We start from the raw sequence: 19312 nt of genomic DNA on the forward strand, positions 1-19312 counted from the left end.
AGTGGGCATTCTATGTTACATGTCTAGTTTGTCTATTTCTATGTTTGGCCAGATATTGTTCTCAATCAGAGGCAGGTGTTAGTTATTGTCTCTGATTGGGAACCATATTTAGGTAGCCTGTTTGGTGTTGGGTTTTGTGTGTGATTGTTCCTGTCTCTGTGTTTGCACCAGATAGGGCTGTTTTGGGTTTTCACATTTCTTGTTTTGTTAGTTTGTTCATGTGAAGTGCTTTATTAAACATGAATCAAAATATCCACGCTACGCTTAGGTCCGCCTCTCCTTCGACAAAAGAAAACCGTTACACAGTGAGCATAGCCTAGCTATTGAGAATGGCCGCCAAAGGCAGACCTGGCTCTTAAGAGAAGGCAGGCTATGTGCACACTGCCCACAAAGTGAGGTGGATACTGAGCTGCACTTCCTGACCTCCTGCTAAATGTATGATCGTATTATAGACACATATTTCCCACAGATCCCACAGACCCCAAAATCTAATTTTGATAATCTCCCATTTCTATTGTGTGAAATACCAGTGTGCAATCACAGCAGCTAGATTTGTGACCTGTTGCTACAAGAAAAGGACAATCAGTGAAGAACAAAAAAATTGTAAATACATATTTATATTTATGTTTATGTACTTTCCCTGTACTTGAACTGTTTGCACATCATTACAACACTGTACCGTATACACATGTAGACATCTTTTTTCTTTGGAACTTGTGAGTGTAATGTTTATTTCACTTTTGTTTATTAACTATTTCACTTGCTTTGACAATGTAAACATATGTTTCCCATGACAATAAAGCCCTTAAATTGAAGAGAGAGAGAGAGAGAGAGAGAGAGAGCATGATTCGAAAGAGGCAGAGGGTGGGAAACAGGACAGAGGAGTGAGGAAAGCACTTTAAGCTGGACAACCAGGCCATGTGGAGAGAGATGGAGAGTTTTATAGAGACAGTGAATGAGAAGGGAAAAAGGGGTGCGGATGAATTATGTTACAAGTATCTTGGGTCGTGTAGAGACAGGAAGAAATAGGGAAAACAGGAGAGAGATGCAGTATATATATATATATATATATATAATATGAGAGAGTGAGATTTGCATTTTATCAACTTGAACCCGTTTTTTATGTTGTAATTGTTGCTCATTCCCATTGATGCCACTGCTAATTCAAGACTGTAAAACGAGATGATGAAGAGGAAGGGTAGAGGCACACACATCCCCTGTAGGAATGCTCACTGCAGCTCCTCTTGGAACAAGAAGTCAGGAAAGGTTTACCGATTAGCACATTCAAAGTTCCATAAATGTAAGATGGCGCCGGAGCGGATGGCTGCCATTTCTTGGGCTCTAAACCAATAGTGCTATTTTGTTTGTTTTTTCGCTTTTTTGTACGTTTATTTTGTGCATAATGTTGCTGCAACCGTCTCCTATGAACGAAAAGGGCTTTTGGAAATCAGAACAGCGATTACTCACCTTGAACTGGATGAAGAATTTCTCTTTAATGAGTTGGACAAGAAGAATTTACTCCAGACACCCGAACAGGCCATCATCCCGTCATTCGCAGGAGAGAAAAACGAAAGAGGTATTGTGGAAATAGATTTGGGTGATGTGTGAGGATCCACCGACGAGTTGCTAATCTGCCTTTGCAAGTTGTACTACTGTCCAACGTACAATCGCTGGATAATAAATTGTAAGAACTAAAAGCACGTATATCCTACCATCGGGACATTAAATACTGTAATATCTTATGTTTCACTGAGTCGTGGCTGAACGACGACATGAATAACATACAGCTGGCGGGTTATACACTGCATCGGCAGGAAAGAACAGCAGTCTCTGGTAGGACAAGGGGTGATGGTCTATGTATGTTTGTAACCAACAGCTGGTGCACGATATCGAAGGAAGTATCAAGGTTTTGCTCGCCTGAGGGAGAGTATCTCATGATAAGATGTAGACCACACTATATACCTAGGGAGTTTTCATCTGTATTTTTCATAAGTATCTATATTCCACCACAGACCGATGCTGGCACTAAGACCACACTCAATGAGTTGTATACTGTCATAAGCAAACAAGAAAATGCTCATCCAGTGGAGGTGCTCATAGTGGCTGGGGACTTTAATGAAGGGGAACTTAAATCTGTTTTACCTCATTTCTACCAGCATGTTAAATGTGCAACCAGAGGGGAAAAAAACACTAGACCACCTTTACTTAACACACAGAGAAGCGCACAAGACTCTCCCTCCATTTGGCAAATCTGACCATAATTATAATCCATCCAGAAGCCATGGATTACAGGCAACATTCGCAATGAGTTAAAGGGTAGAGCTGCCGCTTTCAAAGAGAGGGACTCTAACCCAGAAGCTTATAAGACATCCCGCTATGCCCTCCAACGAACCATCAAACAGGCAAAGTGTCCATACAGGGCTAAGAAATGAGATCGAATCGTACTACAACGGCTCCAAAACTCATTGGAGGTTGCAGGGCTTGTAAACTATTACAGACTATGAGGGGAATCACAGCCGAGAGCTGCCCAGTGACACAAGCCTACCAGATGAGCTAAATTACTTCTATGCTCGCTTCAAGGCAAGTACCACTGAAACATGCATGAGAGCACCAGCTGTTCCGGGCAACTTTGTGAACATGCTCTCCGCAGCCGATGTGAATAAGACATTTAAATAGGTCAACATTCACAAGGCCGCAGGGCCAGACGGATTACCAGGATGTGTACTCCAAGTATGCGCTGATCACCTGGCAAGTGTCTTCACTGACATTTTCAACCTCTCCCTGTCTGAGTCTGTAATACCAACATGTTTCAAGCAGACCACCATAGTCCCTGTGCACAGGAACACTAAGGTAGTCTGCCTAAATGACTACCAACTCATAGCACTCACGTCTGTAGCCATGAAGTGCTTTGAAAAGATGGTCATGGCTCACAACAACACCATTATCCCAGTAACCCTAGACCCACTCCAATTTGCATACTGCCCCAACAGATCCACAGATGATGCAATCTCTATTGCACTCCACACTGCCCTTTCACACCTGGACAAAAGGAACACCTACGTGAGAATGCAATTCACTGACTACAGCTCAGTGTTCAACACCATAGTGCCCTCAAAGCTCATCACTAAGCAAAGGACCCTGGGAGTAAACACCTCTCTCTGCAACTGGCAACTGGATACTGAACCCTCAGGGGTGCGTGCTCAGTCCCCTCCTGTACTCCCTGTTCACTTATGACTGCACAGCCAGGCACGACTCCAACACCATCATTAAGTTTGCCAATGACACAACAGTGGTAGGCATGATCACCAACAAAGACGAGACAGCGTATTGGGAGGAGATCAGAGACCTGGCCATGTGGTGCCAGGACAACAACCTTTCCCTCAACGTGATCAAGACAAAGGAGATGATTGTGGACTACAGAAAAAGGACGAAGCACGCCCCGTTCTCATTGAAAGGGCTGCAATAGAGCAGGTTGAAAGCTTCAAGTTCCATGGTGTCCACATCACCAACAAACTTGAATGATCCAAACACACCAAGACTGTCGTGATGAGGGCATGACAAAGCCTACTCCCCCCCCAGGAGACTGAAAAGATTTTGCATGGGTTCTCAGATCCTCAAAAGGTTCTACAGCTGCACCATCGAGAGCATCCTGATTGGTTGCATCACCGCCTGGTATGGCTCGTTTTGATTCTTCTTATTTTATTTGTGCATCGTGTTCCCCGCCCCTCTAATATTGTTAGTCTCTGACCGCAAGGCACTACAGAGAGTAGTGCGTATTGCCCAGTAAACACCAAACCTCCTGCCATCAAAGACCTCTATACCAGTTGGTGTCAGAGGAATCCACCCACCCTAGTCAGTGGACTCCAGTCACCCTAGTCATAGACTGTTCTCTCTGCTACCACACGGCAAGAGGTACCGGAGCGCCAAGTCTAAGTCCAAGAGGTTTCTAAACAGCTTCTACTCCCAAGTCATAAGACTCATGAACATGTAATCAAATGGCTACACAGACTATTTTCATTGCCCCCCTCTTTACGCTGCTGCAACTCTTATTATCTATGCATAACTCTAACCACATGTATATATATTACCTCAATTACCTTGACTAACCGGTGCCCCCGCATATTTGCTCTGTACCGGTACCTCATGTACATAGCCTATTGTTATTTTACTGCACCTCTTTAATTATTTGTTACTTTTATTTCTTATTTGTTTAGGTATTTTTCACAACTTAATTGTTGATTAAGGGCTTGTAAAGTAAGCATTTCATAGTAAGTAAGTCTACACCAGCTGTATTCGGTGCATGTGACATATAAAATAAGATTTGATTTGAATTTGAAATCCGAGCTCCAACGCTCTGCTTCATGTACGTAAGAGTCTCAGCCCTAATTCATACTGATTTAACATCCTCTTCCTTCACTGTCCTTCAAGATATGAGCCAGCTGTTTAGAAGCATGAATTCCGTTCCACAAACACCACAACCAAAAAAGGAATTGGAATTCATAGATTGGGATGAGCAAGCCTCATTCTTATTCTGTTTTGGAGCACAAGATCGGTAGCAAGTGTGTTTGAAAAGTAAAGGTTGATTTTTTTTTGCTTAATTCCCTTGTTTTACAAAGCTTGGAGACTGGTGCACTGTGAACTGCTTTCTATTCATTTCTTGATCTAATGAGCTATACTCTACTCCTGAGTCACTTAGCTCACAACTTGAAGCCACTCTATCCTATAGTCTCACGATCTGAATTTACCAAACTGCAGAATGAGAGTAGACATCAAACAGAGAGAAGCAGTGGGAAACCAATTGGCTTAGCGATATGAATTTTCTCTTTCGTCTGTGTTAGATTCCTATTCCTATAATAGATTCCTATTGAAAGTGGTACGAAATGGTTGCCTGGCTACTCACACTCCATGCTCCAGCCGAAAGCTACTCCACACCCACAGGCATTAGTTTCTTCTCCTCAGTGAGTCTGGATCGAAGTACCTCTCCGATCCTTCACCGAATGCGAACACATTCGGGGCCGTCTGATTGGTCCAGAAACTGATGGGTCCGGCCAAAGCCAAAACACACACGGGTAAAGCGGCGGATTGAAAATCAAATCAAATCAAATCAAATTTTATTTGTCACATACACATGGTTAGCAGATGTTAAAGTGAGTGTAGCGAAATGCTTGTGCTTCTAGTTCCGACAATGCAGTAATAACCAACAAGTAATCTAACTAACAATTCCTAAACTACTGTCTTATACACAGTGTAAGGGGATAAAGAATATGTACATAAGGATATATGAATGAGTGATGGTACAGAGCAGCATAGGCAAGATACAGTAGATGGTATCGAGTACAGTATATACATATGAGATGAGTATGTAAACAAAGTGGCATAGTTAAAGTGGCTAGTGATACATGTATTACATAAGGATGCAGTCGATGATATAGAGTACAGTATATACGTATGCATATGAGATGAATAATGTAGGGTAAGTAACATTATATAAGGTAGCATTGTTTAAAGTGGCTAGTGATATATTTACATCATTTCCCATCAATTCCCATTATTAAAGTGGCTGGAGTTGAGTCAGTGTCAGTGTGTTGGCAGCAGCCACTCAATGTTAGTGGTGGCTGTTTAACAGTCTGATGGCCTTGCGATAGAAGCTGTTTTTCAGTCTCTCGGTCCCAGCTTTGATGCACCTGTACTGACCTCGCCTTCTGGATGATAGCGGGGTGAACAGGCAGTGGCTCGGGTGGTTGATGTCCTTGATGATCTTTATGGCCTTCCTGTAACATCGGGTGGTGTAGGTGTCCTGGAGGGCAGGTAGTTTGCCCCCGGTGATGCGTTGTGCAGACCTCACTACCCTCTGGAGAGCCTTACGGTTGAGGGCGGAGCATTTGCCGTACCAGGCGGTGATACAGCCCGCCAGGAAGCTCTCGATTGTGCATCTGTAGAAGTTTGTGAGTGCTTTTGGTGACAAGCCTCCTGAGGTTGAAGAGGCGCTGCTGCGCCTTCTTCACGATGCTGTCCGTGTGAGTGGACCAATTCAGTTTGTCTGTGATGTGTATGCCGAGGAACTTAAAACTTGCTACTCTCTCCACTACTGTTCCATCGATGTGGATAGGGGGGTGTTCCCTCTGCTGTTTCCTGAAGTCCACAATCATCTCCTTAGTTTTGTTGACGTTGAGTGTGAGGTTATTTTCCTGACACCACACTCCGAGGGCCCTCACCTCCTCCCTGTAGGCCGTCTCGTCGTTGTTGGTAATCAAGCCTACCACTGTTGTGTCGTCCGCAAACTTGATGATTGAGTTGGAGGCGTGCATGGCCACGCAGTCGTGGGTGAACAGGGAGTACAGGAGAGGGCTCAGAACGCACCCTTGTGGGGCCCCAGTGTTGAGGATCAGCGGGGTGGAGATGTTGTTACCTACCCTCACCACCTGGGGGCGGCCCGTCAGGAAGTCCAGTACCCAGTTGCACAGGGCGGGGTCGAGACCCAGGGTCTCGAGCTTGATGACGAGCTTGAGGGTACAATGGTGTTGAATGCCGAGCTGTAGTCGATGAACAGCATTCTCACATAGGTATTCCTCTTGTTCAGATGGGTTAGGGCAGTGTGCAGTGTGGTTGAGATTGCATCGTCTGTGGACCTATTTGGGCGGTAAGCAAATTGGAGTGGGTCTAGGGTGTCAGGTAGGGTGGAGGTGATATGGTCCTTGACTAGTCTCTCAAAGCACTTCATGATGACGGAAGTGAGTGCTACGGGGCGGTAGTCGTTTACCTCAGTTACCTTAGCTTTCTTGGGAACAGGTACAATGGTGGCCCTCTTGAAGCATGTGGGAACAGCAGACTGGGATAGGAATTGATTGAATAAGTCCGTAAACACACCAGCCATCATTGGCTTTGATATGCTGGTTCCGATCCAACTACTGGTTACTTTGTTTTGTACAACGTCCTCGTCACTGCAAAAGCCTTCTACGACGGCAATCTCAGACTAAAGTATGTTGTTAAGCAAAAGAGGAATGGAAGATTTTAGTGTGAGTAGTCAAGCTAATGGAACGGGAGGTATACCACTCTGTGAGGGATGAAGTGCTTGTGAAGAAAAGCAGGTCGGGTATAAGCACCAATGAATACTTTCCATGGTCCATGAGCTCTGTAGAATATCCACACCCCACTCAGCAAGAATTTCTTACATTTATTGCAAGTCTGCTGCAGGGTGAAGGACTCTCAATTCAATTTCAATTTAAGGGCTTTATTGGAATGGGAAACATGTTAACATTGCAAAAGCAAGTAAAGTAGATAAGCTATACTCCACTACTGAGTTATTTAGCTCACACCTTGAAGCAACTCTATCCTATAGTCTCCCGATCTGAAATTACCAAACTGCAGAATGAGAGTAGCCATCAAACAGAGAGAAGCAATGGGAAACAAATTGGTTTAGCGATATGAATTTCTCTCTTGTCTGTGTTAGATTCCAATTGAAAGTGGTATAAAACGATTACCTGGCTACCCAGACTCTCCTCCCTCTGCCATGGCGGTGTGAAGTATCTGTTTACAGATCACACCTCTGACCTCTCACTGGACCCTTGACCGCCAATCATCCTCCTTGACATTGCCCACCTTGGCCTTGAACGAATAGGATCTTTAGGTCATAATCCTGTTGAGTGTTATTAACTCTCTTCGCCCACTAGGTCATAATCCTGTTGAGTGTTATTAACTCTCTTCGCCCACTAGGTCACAATCCTGTTGAGTGTTATTAGCTCTCTTCACCCACTAGGTCACAATCCTGTTCAAGTTAAAAACTATCTTCGCCCACTAGGTCATAATCCTGTTGAGTGTTTTTAACTCTCTTCACCCACTAGGTCATAATCCTGTTGAGTGTTTTTAACTCTCTTCGCCCACTAGGTCATAATCCTGTTGAGTGTTTTTAACTCTCTTCACCCACTAGGTCATAATCCTGTTGAGTGTTATTAGCTCTCTTCACCCACTAGGTCATAATCCTGTTGAGTGTTATTAGCTCTCTTCACCCACTAGGTCATAATCCTGTTGAGTGTTTTTAACTCTCTTCGCCCACTAGGTCATAATCCTGTTGAGTGTTTTTAACTCTCTTCACCCACTAGGTCATAATCCTGTTGAGTGTTTTTAACTCTCTTCGCCCACTAGGTCATAATCCTGTTGAGTGTTTTTAACTCTCTTCGACCACTAGGTCATAATCCTGTTGTGTGTTTTTAACTCTCTTCGCCCACTAGGTCATAATCCTGTTGAGTGTTTTTAACTCTCTTCACCCACTAGGTCATAATCCTGTTGAGTGTTATGAGCTCTCTTCACCCACTAGGTCATAATCCTGTTGAGTGTTATTAGCTCTCTTCACCCACTAGGTCACAATCCTGTTCAAGTTAAAAACTATCTTCGCCCACTAGGTCATAATCCTGTTGTGTGTTTTTAACTCTCTTCGCCCACTAGGTCATAATCCTGTTGAGTGTTTTTAACTCTCTTCACCCACTAGGTCATAATCCTGTTGAGTGTTATTAACTCTCTTCATCCACTAGGTCATAATCCTGTTGAGTGTTATTAGCTCTCTTCGCCCACTAGGTCATAATCCTGTTGAGTGTTTTTAACTCTCTTCGCCCACTAGGTCATAATCCTGTTGAGTGTTATTAAATGATTCACATGCCATTTTCTTTCATTGGCAGGCTGAAGCATGCCTGACCCATAACACAATCCCAATTTAATTTGCCATGCATTCATCAGTTATAGCTAGTACCTGATGACCACAGCCCCATTACTCAGCCCTAAACAATGGTAGATGTTGAAACAATGTATGAGTGTAGTGAGAGTATTTGGATTTCATTGAGTAAGACGTGTTATGCCCTGACGTCTTGGTTGAATAGAACGAACGGTGCTGTTCATTGCATGGTATGAGCTCTAGATTGTTCCTCGCTCTATAAACCTCCAAACCAGTTCCAATTAAGAAAGAACAAAGAATTCTCTGGAAAGTGTAAGGATGTCCTTTTAAGGAAATGTGCAATAGTGCAAGGCACCAAGAGTCAGTGAGCCCATTGCTCAAAAGTAATGGATCAGGGTCTTAATCTTGACGGTCAGTAAGTACACTTTCAATATAATTTAGCTATTAAATTGTATTTTTCAAATACAAGTAATTAATCAAGTTTAGAAGATCTCACATATTTGCCAAAATGCCTCATAAAATGTTTGAGTTTATCTGCTATCCATTTGAGACATCCACTGAGTGTGTACATAGGAAGTCCATACTTGCTGAATAATACATCTACTATAATTACATATATGGTTGCTGGTCCACACAGATACAGAATATTAAAGAGTCATTCATGCGACACCAATAATTTTATTTTGGCATTTCTGATCCCTTAACATCTTTATTGTAGCAGACAGTGGTCGGTGGCTAGGGACTCACCTAAACCTATGAAAAAATGATTCTTTCATTTCTCCAAGTGTTTCTTCTAAACCCGGTACAGACAGTACATTGAGCTAACTCCCAGAACATTCAACGTCGCTAAAGCAGCACAAGTACGAACACTCTTTTCATGTTCACCCCTTTGAGTCTCTGACGGACAGAGGGGACGGGGACGGGGACTGACACATTTATTAACACCGTTGGTGAAATCTAAGTCTAAGGACTAGATTTAATCAGGTGAAGCGTTAACAGGTGATAGCAAAACATAGCGAATGTTTTGCCGTTGTCGGAGGTTGAATTGCATTTGAGCCGTCAAATTGGTGAGCTGCTGCTCTTGCCATCATTTTCACGAAGCCACACCTGTCCCACTTGCAATAGAAGTTCACTGTCAAAACATCAGCTATGCTAAAGCAAATCTGATTGAATCAGGCTCTTCAGTCAGCTAAGGCCTCAAACTAGTTATTGAATACGTTACCTGAAGCAATAGAGAATTAGTGATCGGGAAACAAAGCTTCTTGAAGCATTGACGTTTTCTAGCCAATTTTGTCAAAAATAGGTTCATGATTCATTACAGGCAGTTAGAAAAGCCAAGGCTAGTTTTTCCAAGCAGAAGTTTGCTTCCTGCAACACAAACTCAAAAATGGTCTGGGATACTGTAAAGTCCATGGAGAATAAGAACACCTCCTCCGAGCTGCCCACTGCACTGAGAATAGGAAACTCTGTCACCACCGATAAATCCACCATAATTGAACATTTCAATAAGCATTTTTCAACAGCTGGCCATGCTTTCCACCTGGCTACCCCTACCCCGGTCAACCGCACTATACCCCCCACAGCAACTCGCCCAAGCCTTCCCCATTTCTCCTTCTCCCAAATGCAGTCAGCTGATGTTCTGAAAGAGCTGCAAAATCTGGACCCCTACAAATCAGCCGGGCTAGACAATCTGGACCCTTTTTTTCTAAAATGACCTGCCGAAATTGTTGCCCACCCCTATTACTAGCCGGTTCAACCTGCCTTTCGTGTCGTCTGACATTCCCATAGATTGGAAAGCAGCTGCGGTCATCCCGCTCTTCAAAGGGTTGGACACTTTTGACCCAAACTGCTACAGACCTATATCTATCCTACCCTGCCTTTCTAAGGTCTTCGAAAGCCAAGTCAACAAACAGATTACCGACCATTTAGAATCCCACCGCACCTTCTCTGCTATGCAATCTGGTTTCAGAGCTGGTCATGGGTCCACCTCAGCCACGCTCAAGGTCCTAAACGATATCTTAACTGCCATCGATAAGAAACAATACTGTGCAGCCATATTCATTGACCTGGCCAAGGCTTTCAACTCTGTCTCTCACCACATCCTCATTGGCAGACTCGATAGCCTTGGTTTCTCAAATGATTGCCTCGCCTGGTTCACCAAATACTTCTCTGATAGAGTTCAGTGTGTCAAATCGGAGGGCCTGTTGTCCAGGCCTCTGGCAGTCTCAATGGGGGTGCCACAGGGTTCAATTCTTGGGCCGACTCTCTTCACTGTATACATCAATGAAGTTGCTCTTGCTGCTGGTGAGTCTCTGATCCACCTCTACGCAGACGACACCATTCTGTATACTTTTGGCCCTTCTTTGGACACTGTGTTAACAACCCTCCAGACAAGCTTCAATGCCATACAACTCTCCATCCGTGGCCTCCAACTGCTCTTAAATAAGTAAAACTAAATGCATCCTATTCAACCGATCGCTGCCTGAACCTGCCCGCCTGTCCAGCATCACTACTCTGGACGTTTCTGATTTAGAATACGTGGACAACTACAAATACCTGGGTGTCTGGTTAGACTGTAAGCTCTCCTTTCAGACTCACATTAAGCATCTCCAATCCAAAATTAAATCTAGAATCGGCTTCCTATATAGCAACAAAGCATCCTTCACTCATGCTGCCAAACATACCCTCGTAAAACTGACCTTCCTACCGATACTCGACTTTGGCAATGTCATTTACAAAATAGCCTCCAATACCCTACTCAATAAATTGGATGAAGTCTATCACAGTGCCATCTGTTTTGGCTCCAGGTCATCTACAAAACTCTGTTAGGTAAAGTCCCCCCTTATCTCAGCTCGCTAGTCACCATAGCAGCACCCACCTGTAGCACGCCCTCCAGCAGGTATATCTCTCTGGTCACCCCCACAACCAATTCTTCCTTTGGCTGCCTCTCCTTCCAGTCTTCTGCTGCCAATGACTGGAACGAACTACAAAAATCTCTGAAACTGGAAACACTTGTCTCCCACACTAGCTCCCTTACTGCACCTGTACATAGCCCATCTACAATTTTGCACAAACAGCTACCTCTTCCCCTACTGTATTTATTTATTTATTTTGCTCCTTTGCACCCCATTATTTCTATTTCTACTTTGCACATTCTTCCACTGCAAATCTACCATTCAAGTGTTTTACTTGCTATATTGTATTTACTTCACCACCATGGCCTTTTTTTTGCCTTTACTTCCCTTATCTCATCTTATTTGCTCACATCGTATATAGACTTATTTTTCTACTGTAATATTGACTGTATGTTTGTTTTACTCCATTTGTAACTCTGTGTTGTTGTATGTGTCAACTGCTTTGCTTTATCTTGGCCAGGTCGCAATTGCAAATGAGAACTTGTTCTCAACTTGCCTACCTGGTTAATAAAAATAAATACATTTGAGGCTTTGATAAACACGCTGTACACTAGTGGCACCGACTGGTCAAAATAATTTAGAGCATCCAAATGATTATAGCTAACGTCACACACCTCATAGTGCATGCGGAGCGTAGCCATTTTGTAATCTACCGAACCAATATCAAGCCAATCAGGTTGTTGTTCAACAAAATTAAACTTTGGACATCATTGATCACGTGCTTCTGATAAAGTGATAGAGGCATTGGCACACTGCTTTGAAGTACACTGCTTAGCGATTTTGAGGCATGCATCGGAGCTCCGGTCTCAAACGTAACATCACTATAGCGAAGTGATATAGCGAGTGATCCACAACAAAATTCTGCAACAATTAAAATATGTGTTTTTTTCCAGCGTGTGTGGGACTGGAACCATTTCTGTCAATGTTTTCTGTAAAAAAAATATAAACAAAAATTGTAATTTTTTGTATTTCTACAAAAGTATTCGGACAGAACTGCAAAATTCTACACTGCATATGTTTAACCTCAAGCCAATGTACATGTTTAGAAGGCCAACCAAGTATAAAGTATATTAACAGTACATTAGTCAAAGTTTTTTCCATACCAATCCTGAATTTAATTTAGTGAACGGGACAGAACATATCACAATTCCTGTGTACTTTTGGGCCACTACAAAAACAGAACATTTGGAGCACTTAACATCCGATCATCTCTCTGTGGTGGGTCTGGTCCCAACAGTGACGCCCCTAGGGCTTGCTGGGAATCTCCGATTTGGAGGATGAGTGAGGGATGAAGAGGGGGGATGAGGAAGGGATTAGGGGGGATCAAAGAGAGGCAGGGAGAGGCCGGGGGTAGTTGAGTTATTGCCCCTATCAGACCAATCCAATCTAACCACAGATCTCCCAGCCTCTTTGATGTGTATCGCTCCCAAGCGATAGCATTAGTGTGTGTGTGTACGTGTGTGTGTGCGTGTGTGTGTGCGTTTGTGTTTGGTTGTGGGACAGAGGATGGGATGGGCTGGGAAGGGTACAACAAAGCTTGTTTTTTTGTGTAAATCAGGTCTCTCCCCCACGCCTCTCCAGACATCCGGCCAAGTATGACTTGAAAAGAAAGACAGAGTTCCTGCTGAAAAAAACAGCAGAGACCAGCCTTCATTGTGTTTTCGTTGGTGACCAGCCTTCATTGTGTTTTCGTTGGTGACCAGCCTTCATTGTGTTTTCGTTGGTGACCAGCCTTCATTGTGTTTTCGTTGGTGACCAGCCTTCATTGTGTTTTCGTTGGTGACCAGCCTTCATTGTGTTTTCGTTGGTGACCAGCCTTCATTGTGTTTTCGTTGGTGACCAGCCTTCATTGTGTTTTTGTTGGTGACCAGATATCATTGTGATTTTGCTTGTTACCAGCCTTCATTGTGTTTTCGTTGGTGACCAGCCTTCATTGTGTTTTCGTTGGTGACCAGCCTTCATTGTGTTTTCGTTGGTGACCAGCCTTCATTGTGTTTTCGTTGGTGACCAGCCTTCATTGTGTTTTCGTTGGTGACCAGCCTTCATTGTGTTTTCGTTGGTGACCAGCCTTCATTGTGATTTTGCTTGTTACCAACTTCATTGTGTTTTCGTTGGTGACCAGCCTTCATTGTGTTTTCGTTGGTGACCAGATTTCATTGTGATTTTGCTTGTTACCAACTTCATTGTGTTTTCGTTGGTGACCAGATTTCATTGTGATTTTGCTTGTTACCAACTTCATTGTGTTTTCGTTGGTGACCAGATTTCATTGTGATTTTGCTTGTTACCAGCCTTCACTGTATTTTTGCTTGTTACCAGCCTTTGCTGTATTTTTGCTTGTTACCTTCGCTGTGTTTTTGCTTGTTACCTTCGCTGTGTTTTTGCTGGTTACCAGCCTTCACTGTATTTTTGCTTGTTACCTGCCTTCGCTGTATTTTTGCTTGTTACCTTCGCTGTATTTTTGCTTGTTACCAGCCTTCGCTGTATTTTTGCTTGTTACCTTCGCTGTATTTTTGCTTGTTACCAGCCTTCGCTGTATTTTTTCTTGTTACCAGCCTTCACTGTATTTTTGCTTGTTACCTTCGCTGTATTTTTGCTTGTTACCAGCCTTCACTGTATTTTTGCTTGTTACCAGCCTTCACTGTATTTTTGCTTGTTACCTTCGCTGTATTTTTGCTTGTTACCAGCCTTCGCTGTATTTTTGCTTGTTACCAGCCTTCGCTGTATTTTTGCTTGTTTACCAGCCTTCACTGTATTTTTGCTTGTTGCCAGCCTTCGCTGTATTTTTGCTTGTTACCAGCCTTCGCTGTATTTTTGCTTGTTACCTTCGCTGTATTTTTGCTGGTTACCAGCCTTCACTGTATTTTTGCTTGTTACCAGCCTTCGCTGTATTTTTGCTTGTTACCAGCCTTCGCTGTATTTTTGCTTGTTACCTTCGCTGTATTTTTGCTTGTTACCAGCCTTCGCTGTGTTTTTGCTTGTTACCAGCCTTCGCTGTATTTTTGCTTGTTACCAGCCTTCGCTGTATTTTTGCTTGTTACCTTCGCTGTATTTTTGCTTGTTACCAGCCTTCGCTGTATTTTTGCTTGTTACCAGCCTTCACTGTATTTTTGCTTGTTACCAGCCTTCGCTGTATTTTTGCTTGTTACCAGCCTTCGCTGTATTTTTGCTTGTTACCTTCGCTGTATTTTTGCTTGTTACCAGCCTTTGCTGTGTTTTTGCTTGTTACCAGCCTTCGCTGTATTTTTGCTTGTTACCAGCCTTTGCTGTATTTTTGCTTGTTACCTTCGCTGTATTTTTGCTTGTTACCAGCCTTCGCTGTATTTTTGCTTGTTACCAGCCTTCACTGTATTTTTGCTTGTTACCAGCCTTCGCTGTATTTTTGCTTGTTACCAGCCTTCGCTGTATTTTTGCTTGTTACCTTCGCTGTATTTTTGCTTGTTACCGCCTTCGCTGTATTTTTGCTTGTTACCTGCCTTCGCTGTATTTTCGTTGGTGACCAGATTTCATTGTGATTTTGCTTGTTACCAGCCTTCGCTGTATTTTTGCTTGTTACCAGCCTTCATTGTGTTTTCGTTGGTGACCAGATTTCATTGTGATTTTGCTTGTTACCAGCCTTCGCTGTATTTTTGCTTGTTACCAGCCTTCACTGTATTTTTGCTGGTGACCACCCTTCGCTGTGTTTTGGACAGTGGTGACCAGCTTCTCACTCGCTAAAGCAGCATCAAGTCACATTACAATAGCTTGCAAAGTGATGTCTAATTCCAATTGGCATCGAGCCTGAGTGGGGTATATCCACATTCTATTAACTCACATTGTGCATTCAGAAGGACTCCTACGGGTAGAAAGATGAATAAATGGGACTACCTAAACCGGAACAACCATTTCAATAACCGGTGCCATAAGTCCAACTAAGTCTGGACTTTGACTTGGCCATTCTAACACCTGGATATGTTTATTTTTGAACCATTCCATTGTAGATTTTGCTTTATGTTTTGGATCATTGTCTTGTTGGAAGACAAATCTCCGTCCCAGTCTCAGGTATTTTGCAGACTCCATCAGGTTTTCTTCCGGAATGGTCCTGTATTTGGCTCCATCCATCTTCCCATCAATTTTAACCATCTTCCCTGTCGCTGCTGAAGAAAAGCAGGCCCAAACCATGATGCTGCCACCACCATGTTTGACAGTGGGGATGCTGTGGTCAGGGTGATGAGCTGTGTTGCTTTTACGCCAAACATAACGTTTTGCATTGTTGCCAAAAAGTTCAATTTTGGTTTCATCTGACCAGAGCACCTTCTTCCACATGTTTGGTGTGTCTCCCAGGTGGCTTGTGGCAAACTTTAAACGACACTTTTTATGGATATCTTTAAGAAATGGCTTTCTTCTTGCCACTCTTCCATAAAGGCCAGATTTGTGCAATATACGACTGATTGTTGTCCTATGGACAGAGTCTCCCACCTCAGCTGTAGATCTCTGCAGTTCATCCAGAGTGATCATGGGCCTCTTGGCTGCATCTCTGATCAGTCTTCTCCTTGTATGAGCTGAAAGTTTAGAGGGACGGCCAGGTCTTGGTAGATTTGCAGTGGTCTGATACTCCTTCCATTTCAATAGTATCGCTTGCACAGTGCTCCTTGGGATGTTTAAAGCTTGGGAAATCTTTTTGTATCCAAATCCGGCTTTAAACTTCTTCACAACAGTATCTCGGACCTGCCTGGTGTGTTCCTTGTTCTTCATGATACTCTCTGCGCTTTTAACGGACCTCTGAGACTATCACAGTGCAGGTGCATTTATACGGAGACTTGATTACACACAGGTGGATTGTATTTATCATCATTAGTCATTTAGGTCAATATTGGATCATTCAGAGATCCTCACTGAACTTCTGGAGAGAGTTTGCTGCACTGAAAGTAAAGGGGCTGAATAATTTTGCACGCCCAATTTTTCATTTTTTGATTTGTTAAAAAAGTTTGAAATATCCAATAAATGTCGTTCCACTTCATGATTGTGTCCCACTTGTTGATTCTTCATAAAAAAATACAGTTTTATATCTTTCTGTTTGAAGCCTGAAATGTGGCAAAAGGTCGCAAAGTTCAAGGGGGCCGAATACTTTCGCAAGGCACTGTATATACATACAGTGGGGCAAAAAAAGTATTTAGTCAGCCACCAATTGAGCACGTTCTCCCACTTAAAAAGATGAGAGAGGCCTGTAATCTTCATCATAGGTACACTTCAACTATGACAGACAAAATGAGGAAAAAAAATCCAGAAAATCACATTGTAGGACTTTTAATTAATCATTTGCGAATTATGGTGGATTATATATATGGATTGTATTATTACATTTCTGGATCTTTTTAAGTGGGAGAACTTGCACAATTGGTGGCTGACTAAATACTTTTTTGCCCCACTGTATGTGTATATATATAAAGAATACATAATTTATGTACTTTATATGTTGTTTGAGTTGCTTTTTGTATCACAAAATTAGTTTTTAGATGACTTTTCTGAAACACTGCTCACTGCATCCAAGTTGCTTGACATACAGTAGGTGTTTCAAAGAGCTGTTGTCAGTCTAGGCGAGCTAATGAATATAACCTCCCCTCCCACTCAGCCTGTCTGACTCAAATGTAAATGTAATATGGGTTTCAAAGAGCTGTTGACAGTCAAGGTGAACTCATGAATACACTACAAAGAAATCCATCCTCCAAAAAAAATGTAAACATTGACGAGGTAAACAGTTTCTGGAATTAAAGGGGTACTTAGAGTACAAATTGGTAACCACTCAGCTTTGGAGTAGTTAGAAGGTCTACTTCCCTGCTTTTGAAAGGAACTGGCTAGTAAATACCCATATACTTTCAGCGATTGCACTAAGCTAACAATATGCTACCTTCAACTTCCTTAAAACTGCACGCAGAGACATACAAAATGGTAAAATCTCAAAACTAGTAAAAAGGATACAAATATAGCATTTTTGACATGATATAAGCAACAGAGATTCAGTTTTGCACAATTATTAGGCACAGACTTAATACTGGACTATTTATCTTGTCCAGAAAAAAAGATTATGTTACTCTGATTTAAAACCTTAACTTTTTTATTTTTTACCTTTATCTAACTAGGTAAGTCAGTTTCCACCTGCCATACCAATTCTGTTATAGTCTCAGACATTATTTTAACAGTTTTAAAAACTTCAAAGTGTTTTCTATTCAATGCTATTATATGCAAATCCTGGCTTCTGGGCCTGAGAAACAGGCAGCTTACTTTGGGCATGTCAGTCAGGCGGAAATTCAGGAAGCTAGACCCTATCCCAGAGGGGTTTTAAGAACATATTCATATTCACAATGACGGCCTCCCCCGACCAACGCTGGCCCAATTGTACTCAGCCCTATGGGACTCCCAATCAGACCCGGATGTGATGCAGCCTGGATTCAAACCAGGGACAACAGTGACGCCTCTTGCACTGAGATGCAGACCCGCATCCCAGAGTCACCTCTTCACTGTTCACGTTGAGACTGGTGTTTTGCGGGTACTATTTATTGAAGCTGCCAATTGGGGTCTTGTGAGGCGTCTGTTTCTCAAACTAGACACTCTAATGTACTTTTCATCTTGCTCAGTTGTGCACCAGGGCCTCCCACTTCTCTTTCTATTCTGGTTAGAGCCAGTTTGCGCTGTTCTGTGAATAAGGTACTACACAGCGTTGTACCAGATCTTCAGTTTCTTGGCATTTTCTCGCATGGAAATCTTCATTCATCAATCTTCATTCATCTTCATTTCTCAGAACAAGAATAGACTGAGGATTTTCATTTTTTTTCATTCTGATCATTTTGAGCCTGTAATCAAATCCATAAATGTTGATGCCCCAAATAATCAACCAGTCGAAAGAAGGACAGTTTTATTGCTTCTATAATCAGTACAACAGTTTTCAGCTGTGCTAGCCTAATTGCAAAAAGGTTTCTAATGATCAATTAGCCTTTTAAAACGATAAAGTTGGACTAGCTAACACAACGTGACATTGGAACACAGGAATGCTGGTTGCTGATAATGGACCTCTGTACGCCTATGTACTGTAGATATTCCATATAAAATCATCAGTTTACAGCTACAATAGTAATTTACAACATTAATAATGTATACACTGCATTTCTGATCAATTTGATGTTATTTTGATGGACCTCAGCCAAATACATTTAAATTCAGTTTCGCAATTCCTGACATTTAATGCTAGTAAACATTCCCTGTCTTAGGTCAGTTAGGATCACCACTTTATTTTAAGAATGTGAAATGTCAGAATAATAGTAGAGAGAATTATTTATTTTTAGCTTTTATTTATTTCATCACATTCCCAGTAGATCAGAGGTTTACACACACTCAAATTGAATTTGGTAGCATTGCCTTCAAATTGTTTAACTTGGGTCAAAGTTTCGGGTAGCCTTCCACAACTTTCCACAATAAGTTGGGTGAATTTTGGCCCATTCCTCCTGACAGAGCTGGTGTAACTGAGTCAGGTTTGTAGGCCTTCTTGCTAATACATGCTTTTTCAGTTCTGCCCACATATTTTCTATCGGATTGAGGTCAGGGCTTTGTCAAGTCAATACCTTGACTTTGTTGTCCTTAAGCCATTTTGCCACAACTTTGGAAGTATGCTTGGGGTCATTGTCCATTTGGAAGATCCATTTGCGAAAAAGCTTTAACTTCCTGGCTGTTGTCTTGAGATGTTGCTTCAATATATCCACAT

Source organism: Oncorhynchus masou, chromosome 18 (genome assembly GCF_036934945.1).
Source record: "Oncorhynchus masou masou isolate Uvic2021 chromosome 18, UVic_Omas_1.1, whole genome shotgun sequence".
Lineage (NCBI taxonomy): Eukaryota > Metazoa > Chordata > Actinopteri > Salmoniformes > Salmonidae > Oncorhynchus > Oncorhynchus masou.